Raw genomic sequence first — 16461 nt, 5'->3', positions numbered from 1 at the left:
TTTGTTTCCCCTCCCTAGTCTCCCAGAGGCTCTTCAGTCTCAAACGAGAGATAATCTTCAGATCAATGAGGGCTGATGTCAAACTCTTACTAAGCCATGTTTTCCCAGCTGGGGGTAAATTCCACTTGCCTGGAAGTAAAACTTCCTAATTAGAAATGTCAAGTCTCTGTTTAAATAGCAAGGAAGGAACTAGGAGTGGGAAGTACTAGGCTATAAAAATTTCAAAATTAACTCTTCCTTCACTCTGAATGTCAAAGCTTTGAGCAGTGAAACCAGTAGAGCTAAACTTTGGGTTGGTTTGCATTCATTTTCTGCTTGATGAGGATGGGGCCTACAGGTACTTGGGATGGCAGAAGAATGCTAGTTAGGAATGCTTCTAAATAATTTATCTCTTAAATAGCTTGAGAAGATGGAAAAATTCACCATCCCAGAATACTGCTAATGTGAGTCCTTATGGCATTGCCTCTGTTGTTGTTCAGTTGCCTTTAAATCTCCAGATTTCTTGGAATTCTCTGGTGGCTCAGTGGTTAAGAATTTTCCTGCCAATGCAGGGGACCTGGGTTTGATCCCTTTTCCCAGGAAGATTCCACATGCCTTGGTGGAACTAAGCCCATGCACCACAACTACTCAGCTTGTGCACTCTGGAGCACAACAAGAGAAGCCATCACAATGAGTAGCCCCCACTCACCACGACTATAGAAAGCCCGCACCCAGCAATGAAGACTGAGTAGCAGCCAATAAATACATAATCTCCAAATTTCTCTGCATGAAAGCATGGAAGGCCTGTCAAAAGGGTAGAACAATACCTGGGAATAGAAATGAGTTATCATTATCTGACATTAAAATCTTTCTCCAAATGTATTGAATATTTTCATAGTAGCCAAGGAGGGTGTGGAGGAAATGAATGAGAAGCTATTAAAATACCATCTCATCCCACTGAATAGAGACATTTTTCCAAAGAAGACATACAGATGGTCAGCAAGCACATGAAGATGTTCAACATCATCAATCATCAAAGAAATGCAAATTAAAGCCACAATGAGGTATCACTTCACATCTGTCAGAACGGTCATCATCTAAAAGACCACAAATAACAAATGCTGACAGGGTTGTGGAGAAAAGGGAACCCTCATACAGCGTTGGTGGGGATGTAAGTTGGTACAGCCACTATGGAAAACAGTATGGAGGTTTCTCAAAAAATTAAAAGTAAAAATTACCATATGAAACAGCAGTTCTACTCTTGGGTATATGTCCATAAAAACCAAAAACACTAACTTGAAAAAATGCATGTACCTCGATGTTCATAGCAGCATTATTTTCAATAGTCAAAAGATATGGAAGCAACCTAAGTGTCCATCAACAGATGACTGGATAAAGATGTGATGTGTGTGTGTGTGTGTGTGTGTGTGTGTGTGTGTGTGAGAGAGAGAGAGAGAGAGAGAGAGATGAAATACTATTCAGTCATAAAAAAGAAGGAAATTCTGCCATTTGCAGCAACATGGAAGGACCTGGAGAACATGCTAAGTGAAATAAGCCAGACAGACAAATAAAAATACTATATGATATCACTTTTATGTCGAATCTAAAATATACAGCAAACTAACAAATATGACAAAAAAGAAGCAGACACAGTTACAGAAGACAAACTAGTGGCTACCAGTGAGGGCAAGAGGAGAGGGTCAGTATAGGCGTGGAGGAGTGGGAGGTACCAACTCTTGGGTGTAAGATAGGCTACAAGGATGCATTATACAACACAGGGAATGCAGCCAATATTTTGTAATAACTGTAAATGAAATATAACATTAAAAATGCATTAATTTTTTTTAATAAAGTCACTTTCAAAAATATCATCACATTTCATTCTTACAGTGGGAGGAAATATCGGAAGTGAGTGATACAAGTTGATCAGATCACCATATATCATACCCTATTAAAAAAGGCTGTTTGAGGACTTCCTAGCAATCCAGTGGTTAAGACTTTGCCTTCCAGTGCAGGGGGTACATGTTTGATCCCTGGTAGGATAAGGCAATGGCACCCCACTCCAGTACTCTTGCCTGGAGAATCCCGTGGATGGAGGAGCCTGGTGGGCTGCAGTGCATGCGGTCACTAAGAGCAGGGCATGACTGAGCGACTTCACTTTCACTTTTCACTTTCATGCATTGGAGAGGGAAATGGCAACCCGGTCCAGTGTTCTTGCCTGGAGAATCCCAGGGACAGGGGAGCCTGGTGGGCTGCCGTCTATGGGGTTGCACAGAGTCGGACATGACTGAACTGACTTAGCAGCAGCAGGGGAACTAAGATCCCACATGCCTCATGGCCAAAAAACTAAAGCTTAAAGCAGAAGCAATATTGTAACAAATTCAATAAAGACTTTTTTGAAAAAGAAAAAAAGGTCCACATCAAAAAAAAAAAAAATTATAAAGAGGGTGTGTGGAGCTAGCAACTTCCCTGTGAGATTGTATAGTTCCCAGGATGGCTGACAAAGAGCTGGTGACATTTCTCAAATTCAGAAAGTAGGGAACTTCTTTCATCCCTGCAGATCTCAGTTCTCCAAGTGCTTTGGAGCCCATATTAGAGTGTTTTTTGGTTTTTTATGAGTTCTATTACCAGCTGGCTCTTACCGTCCAAGTTGTTTGCTTATGGGGCACTGGAAATAATAGGTCAAGCTGAAACTAATGAGTATTTTTCCCCCAAAGCTATATTTCTTATGTTTTTGTTTTCCAAGAAAAAAAGGAGAGTTTGCCAGGTGGCATACCTAGGTTCTAATTGGGAACTGGGTAACATTTATCATAATTAGCCTGTCCCCAGCATCAGTCTGAGCAGCTTTCCTGTTGAGTTTCTGGCTGTGGTAGGCATGCCAAATAGAAGAGGAGGCCACCAGCCTCCTATGCCAGGTCCACCTCATCTGCTAAGAAATATGGAAACCTACAAAGTATTCAGTGTATGATGGGAATCTCATGGACCACTGCTTTGGCTGAATGGGGCACCTTGGCCAGCTCCCTCAAATGAGAAATAATCAGATCTGTTGTGGACAAAGAGGGAATGCTTCAGAAGCAAAATGACTAGTTGCGTTCTTCCTTTAATGGGACTCTCTCATCACTATCTGTGAATATGGCTTTTTCTTTTAAAAGGTGTTAAGGAGAATTTGGTCTTCCCTGGTGGTTCAGATAGTAGAGAAGCTGCCTACGATGCAGGAGACCTGAGTTTGATTCCTGGGTGAGGAAGATCCCTTGGAGAAGGAAATGGAAACCCACTCCAGAGGGTTACCTGGGAAATGCCATGGACAGCGGAGCCTGGCAGACTACAGTTCATTGGGTCGTGAAGAGTTGGACATGCTTAGTGACTAACTCTTTCTTCTTAAGGAGAATTAAGAGTTCAGGTGGTGTTGATGGCACTAAGTAGTTCTCTTTTAAATGAGTGACACGTGGATTTTGCTGAAGCAGGGTGGGGAAAAAAGACATTCAGCAAGGCAGGAACTAGGTGACAATGATACCGCATGTTCACGGTTAGGGATTTGACTGTTATCTGTTATATATCTTTTCATCCCTGTACAGACTGCTGTTAGCTCAGAGTTGCAAGCTTTGATTTGCCTAGTTGAACCATGAGAAGTCACAGAGAGAATCTGCAATTGTTTTTTCCCAAGATAACACTAAAGGTGGGAGGATGGCCTCATGAATATCAGAAAATGTTTCCAGAGACTGCATGTGTCAGTGTGGGTGAGTAAGCCACGATTACAGGCTCAGAACCTCATCTGGCTGCTGCCTCAGGTGAGCTGTATATTGACCTACACGCTTGGCAGTAGAACCATGAGACCCCTAAGGACACGACCACATTAGCACAGGAACTGGGCGTACAGTAACTTATCCTGAGACGTAGGGAGATTTGACATATAGACTAAAAGGAGCACAATATGAACTAGCTGACGCTATTATGGGGCTTCCCATACTCACCTACAGAGGACTTTTCAAATGCACAGAAGTCACTGAGGGGAAAAAAATGCCTGTAATCAATGGACAGCAGAGGCCAGGAACTTAAGTGTGATTGAGGGCTCAGAATCCAGGCTTCATCAGACCCTAGAGCTGGACTCTGGATTTAGGCAACAACACTGATTGCTGAAAATGAAATTCATGTCTCTTAGAGGAATTTAGTCCCCACTCATGGTCAGCTGCAGGAAATGTCAGCAGAGAAAAATCTGAGGCAAGCCTCTTCTACACCAGTTACCCTGGCCCATCTTCATCAAAGGAAAAGTGACTGTGCACACTTGTGAGTTCTGCCAGTGGCTCTGCCCAAGGCTGCGTTTGTGACAGCAGAAGTACTGTGGCTGTCTTGAATTATTCCAATATTTGGCCAGCCACTGGTCAGAAGACAAATGGCCTATACTCTGTGTCCTTAACTTCACCTAAGACCTCACAGAAGTAGAGGGCCTAGGAAGGCAAAGCTCTTAGCCAGAGTCAGGTAGTCTATTTTTAAAAGATAAATACTGAACATTTGATTTAATGACATTGCTTAGTCTGGGTTTTAGAGAGACTTCATCACTAGTTTTGCTGATACCAAATTGTTGGTTGCTTTAGCATCTCCTCATGCTAGACTAAAAAGAAGATTTTCTGGAAGGGTGTTGCATTTTCCCACACGTACCAAAGTAAACTAACAATTGAATGGCTGCCACGTGCATTTCCCTGTGTGTGGAGATAGCTGGCATGCTATGCTTACAATTACAAAGGCTTTCTGTCTTAAGAGCCTGCGTATGATTCAGATCAAAGTCTCCATGGGGGCCTTTCTCTGATGAATGGCCCCAACTAACCAAAATAAATGTTTTCCTTATGTTTTGATGTGTACTGATGGCTGAAAGTTGTTTGAAATTGTAACTGGTAAATGTTGAAGCATTTGAGAAGGAAGTAAATACATACTGTGTGGTTCTGCTCAATTATATGCTATGCACCTGTACTGTCAAAATAATCGTGCTTGTCAGCTGGAAACAAGTAACTGGAGGCTAAGGGGCATGTCAGCTGCATTTAGTCCCTGGAACTTTAAGAGATTTTGTTTTTTATTTTATTTACCTTTTGATGAGGATTCATGGACTGAATAAAGCATGTGAGCTGGGAATTACTCAGCATAGGATGTGATAATCCAATTTCAAATGACTTTTTATCCATTTCTGTATATAAAATGTATACTAGGCCCTCTCTTTATGCTCTAGAATATGACTTTTATTATTGTAATATAAACATCCCTTTGTAATGTTATATTTTTTATCTATCAAAGGGTTACAAGACCACCTGATACAAAGAACCAACTCATTGGAAAAGACCCTGATGCTGGGAAAGTTTGAGGGCAAGAGAAGAAGGGGGTGGATGAGAGGATGAGATGGTTGGATAGCATCACTGACTCAATGGACATGAGGTTGAGCAAACTCCAGGAGATGGTGAAGGACATGGAAGCCTGGCGTGCTGCAGTCCATGGAATCCAAAGAGTCAGACACGACTGAGCAACTGAACAACAAAACAACAAAAAGGGATACAAAGGGACTGGGAAGTTTATCCCCAAAATACTAGCAAATGAGAGGTAGAGGAAGAATGCCCAGATAAGGATTTTGCTTTGGGCTCTCGGACTCACAGTGAGAGACAAATAGCAACATCACAAGTTATGGTGCACAGAGATGCCACCAGCACTCTGCAGTTAGTAATGTTTCTCTTTGACTCTATCTCCTTATTCCAAATATCCCTCTGTGGCCAGTCCTATAGGATATTCTTTTCAGCAGAGTACTGGTGATACTGGATTAAAGTATACTCCTCTAAATACTACTAATATTTTCATAAGAAAATATGAAATGAATCTCTAATGGTGAAATGTCAGGGAACATGGCAAGCAGTAAATCTTGATCTTTATCCTCTTCTAGCAGTTGTGAAATTGTGTCCACTAGGCTACAAACTATTCTCCCTCCTCAAAGGATTAGGTGTATGCTGAGCCAATGACTTGCCCTGCACTCAATCTGAAAAGCATGCATATTACACAGCCAAATTCCTATCTATGTAATGATTCCATTGTGAAATACATTTAGAAGTTTCCAAATGCAGAATTATTGCCCCCCAAATCCATATACTATATTGCTGCTGCTGCTCCTAAGTCACTTCAGTCATGTCCGGCTCTGTGCGACCCCATAAACTGCAGCCCACCAGGCTCCCCCATCCCTGGGATTCTCCAGGCAAGAACACTGGAGTGGGTTGCCATTTCATTCTCCAATGCATGAAAGTGAAAAGTGAAAGTGAAGTCGCTCAGTCATTCCCGACTCTTAGCGACCCCATGGACTGCAGCCTCCCAGGCTCCTCCATCCACGGGATTTTCCAGGCAAGAGTATTGGAGTCGGGTGCCATCGCCTTCTCTGATACTATATTGCATGAATTTCTAAAATTAAAAAACTCCAACTTCTACCTAAAGTTCTCAAACTTTACTGTATTCAGTATCACAGTATCATCTGGATAGCTTGTTTTGTTTTGTTTTGTTTTTATGTTTGGTGCCCCAATATCTTAGGGGCTTTCTTTTACTAAAAGCAGAAATGCACATGGTCTTCCGTAAGCACGAGTACACACTGTGTTTTTTCTCCTTGGTGTGCTCCCTGTCCTTTACTCCCTCCCCCTTTTTTTTTAAGTATAAATTTATTTATTTCAATTGGAGGTTAATTACTTTACAATAATGTATTGGTTTTGCCATATATCAACATGAATCTGCCACAGGTATACACGTGTTCCCCATCCTGAACCCCCCTCCCTCCTCCCTCCCCGTACCATCCCTCTGGGTCGTCTCAGTGTACCAGCCCCAAGCATCCAGTATCACGCATTGAACCTGGACTGGCGATTCATTTCATATGTGATATTATACATATTTCAATGCCATTATCCCAAATCATCCGACCCTCGCCCTCTCCCACAGAGTCCAAAAGACCGTTCTATGCATCTGTGTCTCTTTTGCTGTCTTGCATACAGGGTTATCATTACCATCTTTCTAAATTCCACATATATGCATTAGTATACTATATTGGTGTTTTTCTTTCTGGCTTGCTTCACTCTGTATAATAGGCTCCAGTTTCATCCACCTCATTAGAACTGATTCAAATGTATTCTTTTTCATGGCTGAATAATACTCCATTGTGTATATGTACCACTGCTTTCTTATCCATTCATCTGCTGATGGGCATCTAGGTTGCTTCCATGTCCTGGCTGTTATAAATAGTGCTGCGATGAACATTGGGGTTCACATGTCTCTTTCAATTCTGGTTTCCTCGGTGTGTATGCCCAGCAGTGGGATTGCTGAGTCATAAGGCAGTTCTATTTCCAGTTTTTTAAGGAATCTCTGCACTGTTCTCCATAGTGGCTGTACTAGTTTGCATTCCCACCAACAGTGTAAGAGGGTTCCCTTTTCTCCACACCCTCTCCGGCATTTATTGCTTGTAGACTTTTGGATCACAGCCATTCTGACTGGCATGAAATGGTACCTCATTGTGCTTTTGATTTGCATTTCTCTGATAATAAGTGATGTTGAGCATCTTTTCATGTGTTTGTTAGCCATCTGTATGTCTTCTTTGGTAAAATAAAAAAGTTTTTCAAAGATAGCTAGACTCTACTTTGATAATGTTTTATCCACTAGGTCTATAGTGGGGCCTTAAAACTTGGATTTCTAGCATGGTTCCAGATAATGCTGATGCTGCCTATACAAGCCAGGCGCTACACTTTGAGAACAACTGGTCTACTCCAACACAGTGCTATTCTGTCAAGGAAAGGTAATACATGACTCCATTTCTACCTTATTGTTACTGTATTGATCAACAGACTTTCCTAACCAAAGGAGCTTAGGACAGCACAGAAATATTTGGTAGAAAATGAATGTAGACAGGGAGAGGATGATTTAGGGAATTGAGAGGAGGGGAAGGAGAAGAGAGGCAAATTTGATTTATACCAAAATTCTTCCAAGGATCAACCTGGTGCAAATTCCAGATACAGTCAGATTCCTTAGCATAGGACTGTCTCACTGTACATCAAGTTGAGAACCCAAGAACTGATGCTTCCAAACTGTGGTGCTGGAGAAGACTGGAGAGTCCCTTGGACTGCAAGGAGATCAAACCAGTCAATCCTAAAGGAAATCAATCCTGAACATTTATTGGAAGGACTGATACTGAAGCTGAAGCTCCAGTACTTTGGCCATCTGATGCTAAGAGCCGATTCACTGGACAAGACCCTGATGCTGGGAGAGATGGAAGGCAGGAGGAGAAGGGGATGACAGAGGATGAGATGGTTAGATGGCATCACTGACTCAATGGACATGAGTTTGAGCAAGCTCCAGGAGATAATGAAGATCAGGGAAGCCTGGCGTGCTGCAATCCATGGGATCACAAAGAGTTGGATATGACCAAGCCACTGAACAACTGCTACATCAAGTTGAGCAAATATTCCTTGAATGTCTACTCTGTGCAAAGACATGATAAGATTGATTTCAAAGAAATTTGTCAATCTACCTCATTTCAGAATCAGAAGCACAGCAGAGAAAGGTTTTCATTTAAATACAGGATTTAAGTAATGTATTAAGATATCACTGTGTCAGCCATTTACAGTTCATGCCATTCAAGGAATAATTAGTGAACTAGTGCAGACAAAAGAGAGAAATTACTCATGGTTTTTTGTGGGATTTTTATTTTTTTGGCTGAAAGTGATCCCCACAAGGGCAAAAAAAAAATATTTCTTTGGTGGTTGTGGTAGGATGGGATAGTCTATGCTGCAACAACAAATAATCCTCTACTCTCACTGCTTTCAACAACAAAGGTTTGTTTATATTTTACTCGTGGAAAATGTGCTCTATGTCCATATGACTCTCCAGAGTAGCTGTTTTATACATGATGACTTATTATTAGCCCTCCATATCAACACTTCCCTCTACAGTCTTGTCAACAGTAGAAGAGAGGGTTGGAAAATTGAGTGCTAGCAACTAAACAAAATCATATTGAAGTGCCACATTGGCTCTTATATCATTGCCTAAAGACAGTCTCCCTGTGTGTCCTAGGGGGAAGCCAGATACTCAGAGGTTTCCCTATATGAAAAAAATATGCAAAGGAACTTTGACACTGGTGTATAAAACCTGTTCTTGAACCCAATGACACCCAAGCTTCTAAAGAGACAGTGATTCAGGAACAGAATGATATAAAAATTATTTAGGCTTTTGGTCCCAAATGAAAAATTAAAAAATAACCACATATTTGCTTCACATTGATTGAGATCTCTGATCCAGAGTTCTTTTTCTTCCAATCCCCCTCTAAAATATTAAGAATAAATATCAAATTTCAGAAAGGACAACAGAACTTCTCTCACTTTCAACGGTGATATCAAAGAAAATATTAAAATGGAAGATATGAGCTCTTGGGTGTGAATTTTATTAAAGATGCAAGAAATTCTTGCATAAAAATTCACATTCTTAACACTTCACATATCCAAACATAAGTATATGCATTCACTTATACACACACACACACACACACACACACACATATAGAGCCTTACATACTTGGCATAACTTTCTAGTTTTAACAACTTTAATAGGGAAAATCACTATTACAGAGATAGATTATTTCTCCTTACCAAGAAGTCTTTCATTAATAGGTTCTAAATTCATCATAAACTATTCAGGCCATGACTCAAGCCAGCAAATCTGTAAGAAACACTGTTTTCATTCATTCCTTTTATAACATGCTCAATTTCCATTACTGAAATCCTTATGACTACACATACACTCAGGACCCAAAATTCCCCATTGCGACCTAGTAAGTAAAGTATTGGTTAAAGCCAGTCTGATACATTAACTCAATCAACTTAGTAAATATTTGCTGAGTGTGTACCATGTAGAGGGGACTGTATAAAGTGGTACAGGAAATTGAAAGCAGTTAGGATTTTCCTCAACCTAGAATTCCTGCTGTCTAAAAATAAGCTGTTAAGAAGACCAGTACCCTGGGACTTTCCTGGTGGTCCATTAGTTAGGACTTTGCCTTCCAATGCAGTGTGTGGGTTCGATCCCTGGTGGGAGAACTAAGATCCTACATGCCCCAAGGTCAAAATATCAAAACATAAAAAAAACAAAAGCAACATTGTAATAAACTCAGTAAAGATTTTTAAAATGTTCCCCTTCAAAAAAAAATCTTAAATAAAAAGACCAATCCCCTAAATCTTGGTAGGGCCACTCAGTGCTTTAGATCAGAGTTCAGAATACGGGAAAACACACATCTAGCAGCTTCACTCAAGAAGGCCTTTTGGAAAGAAAGAAAGACTGCAGCGTGCCTCCATGAATGGAGAGGGGAAGGAAAGGGACAGCCTATGGTCAGGAAAGAGTACAGAGAAAGTCACTGAAAGGGAAAATTCAAAGTTAGCCAAATGGGTAAAAGAGATTGGTGATAATTGAAGGAGACTGAACATCTTTAAAAAAAAAAAAAGCCAAAAATTCCTTAATCAAAATCTCTGGAGATAAGAGAAGGGTGTCAGAAATTTGCCTTTTTGAAAATACCACATTCATACCAGTTAACCCCAATTCAAAGTAAAGTTGGTGACCACTTCTCTGCACTGCTTTTATACCTGCCTTTACTAATGTCTCTTTCTGGATGATCTTTCCCTTCATCTCTGTCTATCCCTCAAGGTCCAGCTTCATTGCAGCCTCTTCCAAAAAGACTTCCTTGAAGTTTCCCCCCCATCACCCTCGAATAGGTAGATTAGTTCACTCCTATTGCCATGCGGATCACTACAAACAAAGCTAGTGGAGATGATGGAATTCCAGTTGAGCTATTTCAAATCCTGAAAGATGATGCTGTGAAAGTACTGCACTCAATATGCCAGCTAATTTGGAAAACTCAGGAGTGGCCACAGGACTGGAAAAGGTCAGTTTTCATTCCAATCCCAAAGAAAGGCAATGCCAAAGAATGCTCAAACTACCACACAATTGCACTCATCTCACACGCTGGTAAAGTAATGCTCAAAATTTTCCAAGCCAGGCTTCAGCAATACCTGAACCGTTAACTTCCAGATGTTCAAGGTGGTTTCAGAAACAGCAAAGGAACCAGAGATCAAATTGCCAACATCCCCTGGATCATGGAAAATGCAAGAGAATTCCAGAAAAACATCTATTTCTGCTTTATTGACTATGCCAAAGCCTTTGACTGTGCAGATCACAATAAACTGTGGAAAATTCTGAAAGAGATGGGAATACCAGACCATCTGACCTGCCTCTTGAGAAACCTATATGCAGGTCAGGAAGCAACAGTTAGAACTGGACATGGCTGTGGTACATATACACAATGGAGTATTACTCAGCCATTAAAAAGAATTCATTTGAATCAGTTCTGATGAGATGGATGAAACTGGAGCCGATTATACAGAGTGAAGTAAGCCAGAAAGAAAAACACCAATACAGTATACTAACACATATATATGGAATTTAGAAAGATGGCAATGACGACCCTGTATGCAAGACAGGAAAAAAGACACAGATGTGTATAACGGACTTTTGGACTCAGAGGGAGAGGGAGAGGGTGGGATGATTTGGGAGAATGGCATTCTAACATGTATACTATCATGTAAGAATTGAATCGCCAGTCTATGTCTGACGCAGGATACAGCATGCTTGGGGCTGGTGCATGGGGATGACCCAGAGAGATGTTATGGGGAGGGAGGTGGGAGGGGGGTTCATGTTTGGGAACGCATGTAAGAATTAAAGATTTTAAAATTTAAAAAAAAAAAAAAAGAACTGGACATGGAACAACAGACTGGTTCCAAATAGGAAAAGGAGTATGTCAAGGCTGTATATTGTCACCCTGCTTATTTAACTTATATGCAGAGTACATCATGAGAAACGCTGGGCTGGAAGAAGCACAAGCTGGAATCAAGATTGCTGGGAGAACTATCAATAACCTCAGATATGCAGATGGCACCACCCTTATGCCAGAAAGTGAAGAGGAACTAAAGAGACTCTTGATGAAAGTGAAAGAGGAGAGTGAAAAAGTTGGCTTAAAGCTCAACATTCAGAAAACTAAGATCATGGCGTCTGGTCCCATCACTTCATAGGAAATAGATGGGGAAACAGTAGAAACAGTAGCTGACTTTATTTTTCTGGGCTCCAAAATCACTGCAGATGGTGATTGCAGCCATGAAATTAAAAGACGCTTACTCCTTGGAAGGAAAGTTATGACCAACCTAGATAGCATATTTAAAAGCAGAGACATTACTTTGCCAACAAAGGTCTGTCTAGTCAAGGCTATGTTTTTTCCAGTGGTCATGTATGGATGTGAGAGTTGGACTGTGAAGAAAGCTGAACACTGAAGAATTGATGCTTTTGAACTGTGGTGTTGGAGAAGACTCTTGAGAGTCCCTTGGACTGCAAGGAGATCCAACCAGTCCATTCTAAAGGAGATCAGCCCTGGGATTTCTTTGGAAGGAATGATGCTAAAGCTGAAACTCTAATACTTTGGCTACCTCATGTGAAGAGTTGACTCACTGGAAAAGACCCTGATGCTGGGAGGGATTGGGGGCAGGAGGAGAAGGGGACGACAGAGGATGAGATGGCTGGATGGCATCACCAACTCGATGGACACGAGTTTGAGTAAACTCCACGAGTTGGTGATGGACAGGGAGGCCTGGCATGCTGCGATTCATGGGGTTGCAAAGAGTCAGACACGAGTGAGCGACTGAAATGGAACTGGAACTGGAACTGGGAGATATGGGGAAACATGAGAGCTGAGGTATAAGGGAGTGTTGAGAGCTCTAGAAACAGATCTAGAGGGAAGAATAGATTTGCACTTGGAGATTTATTCATCTGAGATTGTTACATGATTGTAAGGTAGGAGCTTACTCAACAACAAAGTGAAGCTGTCCAGACCCAGAATCTGATGTAACATCTATATTGCATGTGTTACATCTCTCCAAACAAGAATTGTTTAAAACTCCCTGCCATTTCCAAACTGTTTGGAATATAATAGGCCTGTGATACTTTTTTTTTTTTTAATTTAAAGAATGAACTTTATTTTTAATTTTTTTTAAATTTTAAAATCTTTAATTCTTACATGTGTTCCCAAACATGAACCCCCCTCCCACCTCCCTCCCCATAACATCTCAGTGGGTCATCCCCATGCACCAACCCCAAGCATGCTGTATCCTGCGTCAGACATAGACTGGCGATTCAATTCTTACATGATAGTATACATGATAGAATGCCATTCTCCCAAATCATCCCACCCTCTCCCTCTCCCTCTGAGTCCAAAAGTCCGTTATACACAGCTGTGTCTTTTTTCCTGTCTTGCATACAGGGTCGTCATTGCCATCTTTCTAAATTCCATATATATGTGTTAGTATACTGTATTGGTGTTTTTCTTTCTGGCTAACTTTAAATGAATCAAGGGTCTATATATGCAATTTGTAAAATCACTGCAGTATTGAAAACTAGGTTGGTTTGCAATAAACAGATCATTTAAAAACGTATTAAATCTCATGTAAAAACTTTTTTGGATACCACTGCATTATCAGACACAATAATGGAGTTAAATGGAATGATGGGGTTAACTCATTCTCATCTCCCTTTATAAGGAACTAACAATCCAATGGAAGAGACAGGTACTGTAATACCAGGCCTAATGAGATTTCTGTTAAATAGAATTAAAACAAGTGCTTAAGGAGAGTGAATTCTAATTAGGAGAATGAAAGAATTGAGGAGTAGCAGTTTTTGCAGGTTGGTTTGAATCTGAGATGCATAGAAACTAGTGGTTATCTATCTTTGGTAGAGTCTAACCTTTTAGATCCCTGGTGGCTCATGAAGCCTATGCTTTCTAATTCTCCATACACAGGAATGAGCGTGTAGAGAAATACAAGTAGGGTTCTTTGTTTGATCCAATGTAAGGAAAGAGGAGGTCTGTGAAACACCCACTTGTGGCTGTGGGAACTAGAAGCAAGCAAGGTGGTAGCCATAACCATCAACTTATGACAGGAAAATCAGCATGTGATATGAACTCCATGGCTGGTTATGGGAGAAATGGCAAAGAAAGAGAAGAGTTATAGTGACTGATAGAGGGAAAGAGTTAAAGAAGACAAGGCACTCCTAAAATTTAGTTTGAGTTCCCCACCTCTAGTCTCAAAGACTGTATATTGTCACCCTGTTTATGTAACTAATATGCAGAGTACAGCATGCAAAATGCTGGGCTGAATGAAGCACAAGCTGAAATCAAGGTTGCTGGGAGAAATATCAATAACCTCAGTTATGCCAATGATATCATGCTTATAGCAGAAAGCGGAGAAGAACTGTTGATGAAAGTGAAAGAGGAGAGTGAAAAAAGCTGGCTTAAAACTCAACATTCAAAAAACTAAGACCATGGCATCCAGTCCCATCACTTCATGGCAAATAGATGGGGAAACAATGGAAACAGTGAGAGACTTTATTTTCTTGGGCTCCAAAATCACTGCAGATGGTGGCTGCAGTCATGAAATTAAAAGAAACTTGCTCAAAAAAAAAAAAAAAAGAAAGAAAGAAAAAATGACACTTGCTCCTTAGAAGAAAAGCTATTGCAAACTTAGACAGCATATTAAAAAGCAGAGACCTTACTCTGCCAACAAAGGTCCATCTGGTCAAAGCTATGGTTTTTTCCAGTAGTCATGTATGGATGTGAGTTGAACCATAAAGAAAGCTGAGTGCCGAAGAATTGATGACTTTGAACTGTGGTGTTGGAGAAGACTCTTGCGAGTCCCCTGGACTGCAAGGAGATCAAACCTGTCAATCCTAAAGGAAATCAGTCCTGAATATTCATTGGAAAGACTGATGCTGAAGCTGAAGCTCCAATACTTTGGCCATCTAATGTGAAGTGCCAACATTTTGGAAAAGACCCTAATACTGGGAAAGATTGAAGGCAGGAGGATAAGGGGACAACAGAGGACGAGACAGTTGGATGGCATCACCGACTCAATGGGCATGAATTTGAGCAAGCTCTGGGAGATGGTGAAGGACAGGGAAGCATGGCGTGCTGCAGTCCATGGGGTTGCAAAGACCGAGTGACTGAACAACAATGTCAAAGCCAAATAGGAGTCTCTGCAGGGGAGTACCACAGCTGCAGAGGATCTCACCTCCTGAATCAGCGGCTGGACAAGCTGATCTCTTTACTGTGCTCAAGCGCTAACTTATAATGGTCCTGTAATACTACTTCTGTATATGCCAGGGTTTGACTAGAAGGGTAAGGGACAAAGTTGAGTGCTTCTGGGATTGTAAAAACAAAGTACTTTCCCAATCACCCTGGGTTCAATCCCTGTGTTGGGATGATCCCCTGGAAGAGTGCATGGAAACCCACTCCAGTATTCTTGCCTGGAGAATCCCCATGGACAGAGGAGCCTGCCAGACTACAGTCCATGGGGTCACAAAGAATTGGACATGATTGACTGACTAAGCACAATCACCTAGTAACCTTAGGCTACTTCCTAGTGGAAGCCATAGGAAAGAAAGCAGTAATTAGCAGTTACAAAGTTACCAAATATCTGCAAAATCTTAGTTCTTATCCTTAGAAGCAGCTTAAGTACTGGGGACCAATAATATAGACAGGAAATCAATATTAAATACCCTTTGTACATTAGCTCCTGGAAGTTCACTATCAACTTCTGAAAATGATCCTCTACAAAAGGCAGCTAAATCTTGGGCAACCTTCATGTGGCTTGGTGACACAGAGGCTAAAGAGTTCCCGAGGGACCCATGGAAGTCAAAGAACAGGAGCTATAGATGATTTTTACAGCATGCCACTGGGGCTCTATGTGGGGTCATTTGACCCTGCATTTGCATACAATAACCACTTCAATTCTGTTCACACTGAGAGGTCCTTGCTGGCCAAAAATTTGTGAGTCAGCTGAAAGTTGAAGATATGGTCTACAGGGAAGAAAGTGAGAAAGGTAAGGGAGAAGGAGGAAGGGTGTACATCAGGGAGATAGAGGGTTTGTAGCAAGCACCTCCCTTGGTTTCCTCTAGGGACATACTTTCTTCCCCTAAGCAACTACTATGGGCTTTCCTGGTGGCTTAGCTGTAAAGAATCCACCTGCAATGTAGGAGATGTGGGTTCGATCCCTGGGTCGGGAATATTTCCAGGAGAAGGAAATGGCAACCCATAGCCTGGCAGGCTGCAGTCCACGACGTGGCAAGAGAGAAATGACTTAGCGACTAAACAACAACAAAGCAACCAGTACGCTGTAGGAGAGGGCGAACAGAATGATAATCACTCCCTGGTGGAGATATGACAATGGCCCACATTCTCTTGTCACTAGATACTGATCTCTCCTGAAGTTGGTCACCAGGTGTTACAAACAGCGAGAGTGTGTGTGTCTGCATACTCACATGTGCATGAGCTCTTGTACTTTTGAGAACATGTGTGAGTTATGTGTTTAAAATAACATAGGAAAAAAATTGAAGGGGAAAGGGTCA

The sequence above is a fragment of the Capricornis sumatraensis genome, chromosome X (assembly GCF_032405125.1).
Source record: "Capricornis sumatraensis isolate serow.1 chromosome X, serow.2, whole genome shotgun sequence".
NCBI classification, from domain to species: domain Eukaryota; kingdom Metazoa; phylum Chordata; class Mammalia; order Artiodactyla; family Bovidae; genus Capricornis; species Capricornis sumatraensis.
The sequence above is the reverse complement of the archived record's forward strand: the minus strand, read 5'-3'. Positions refer to the sequence as shown.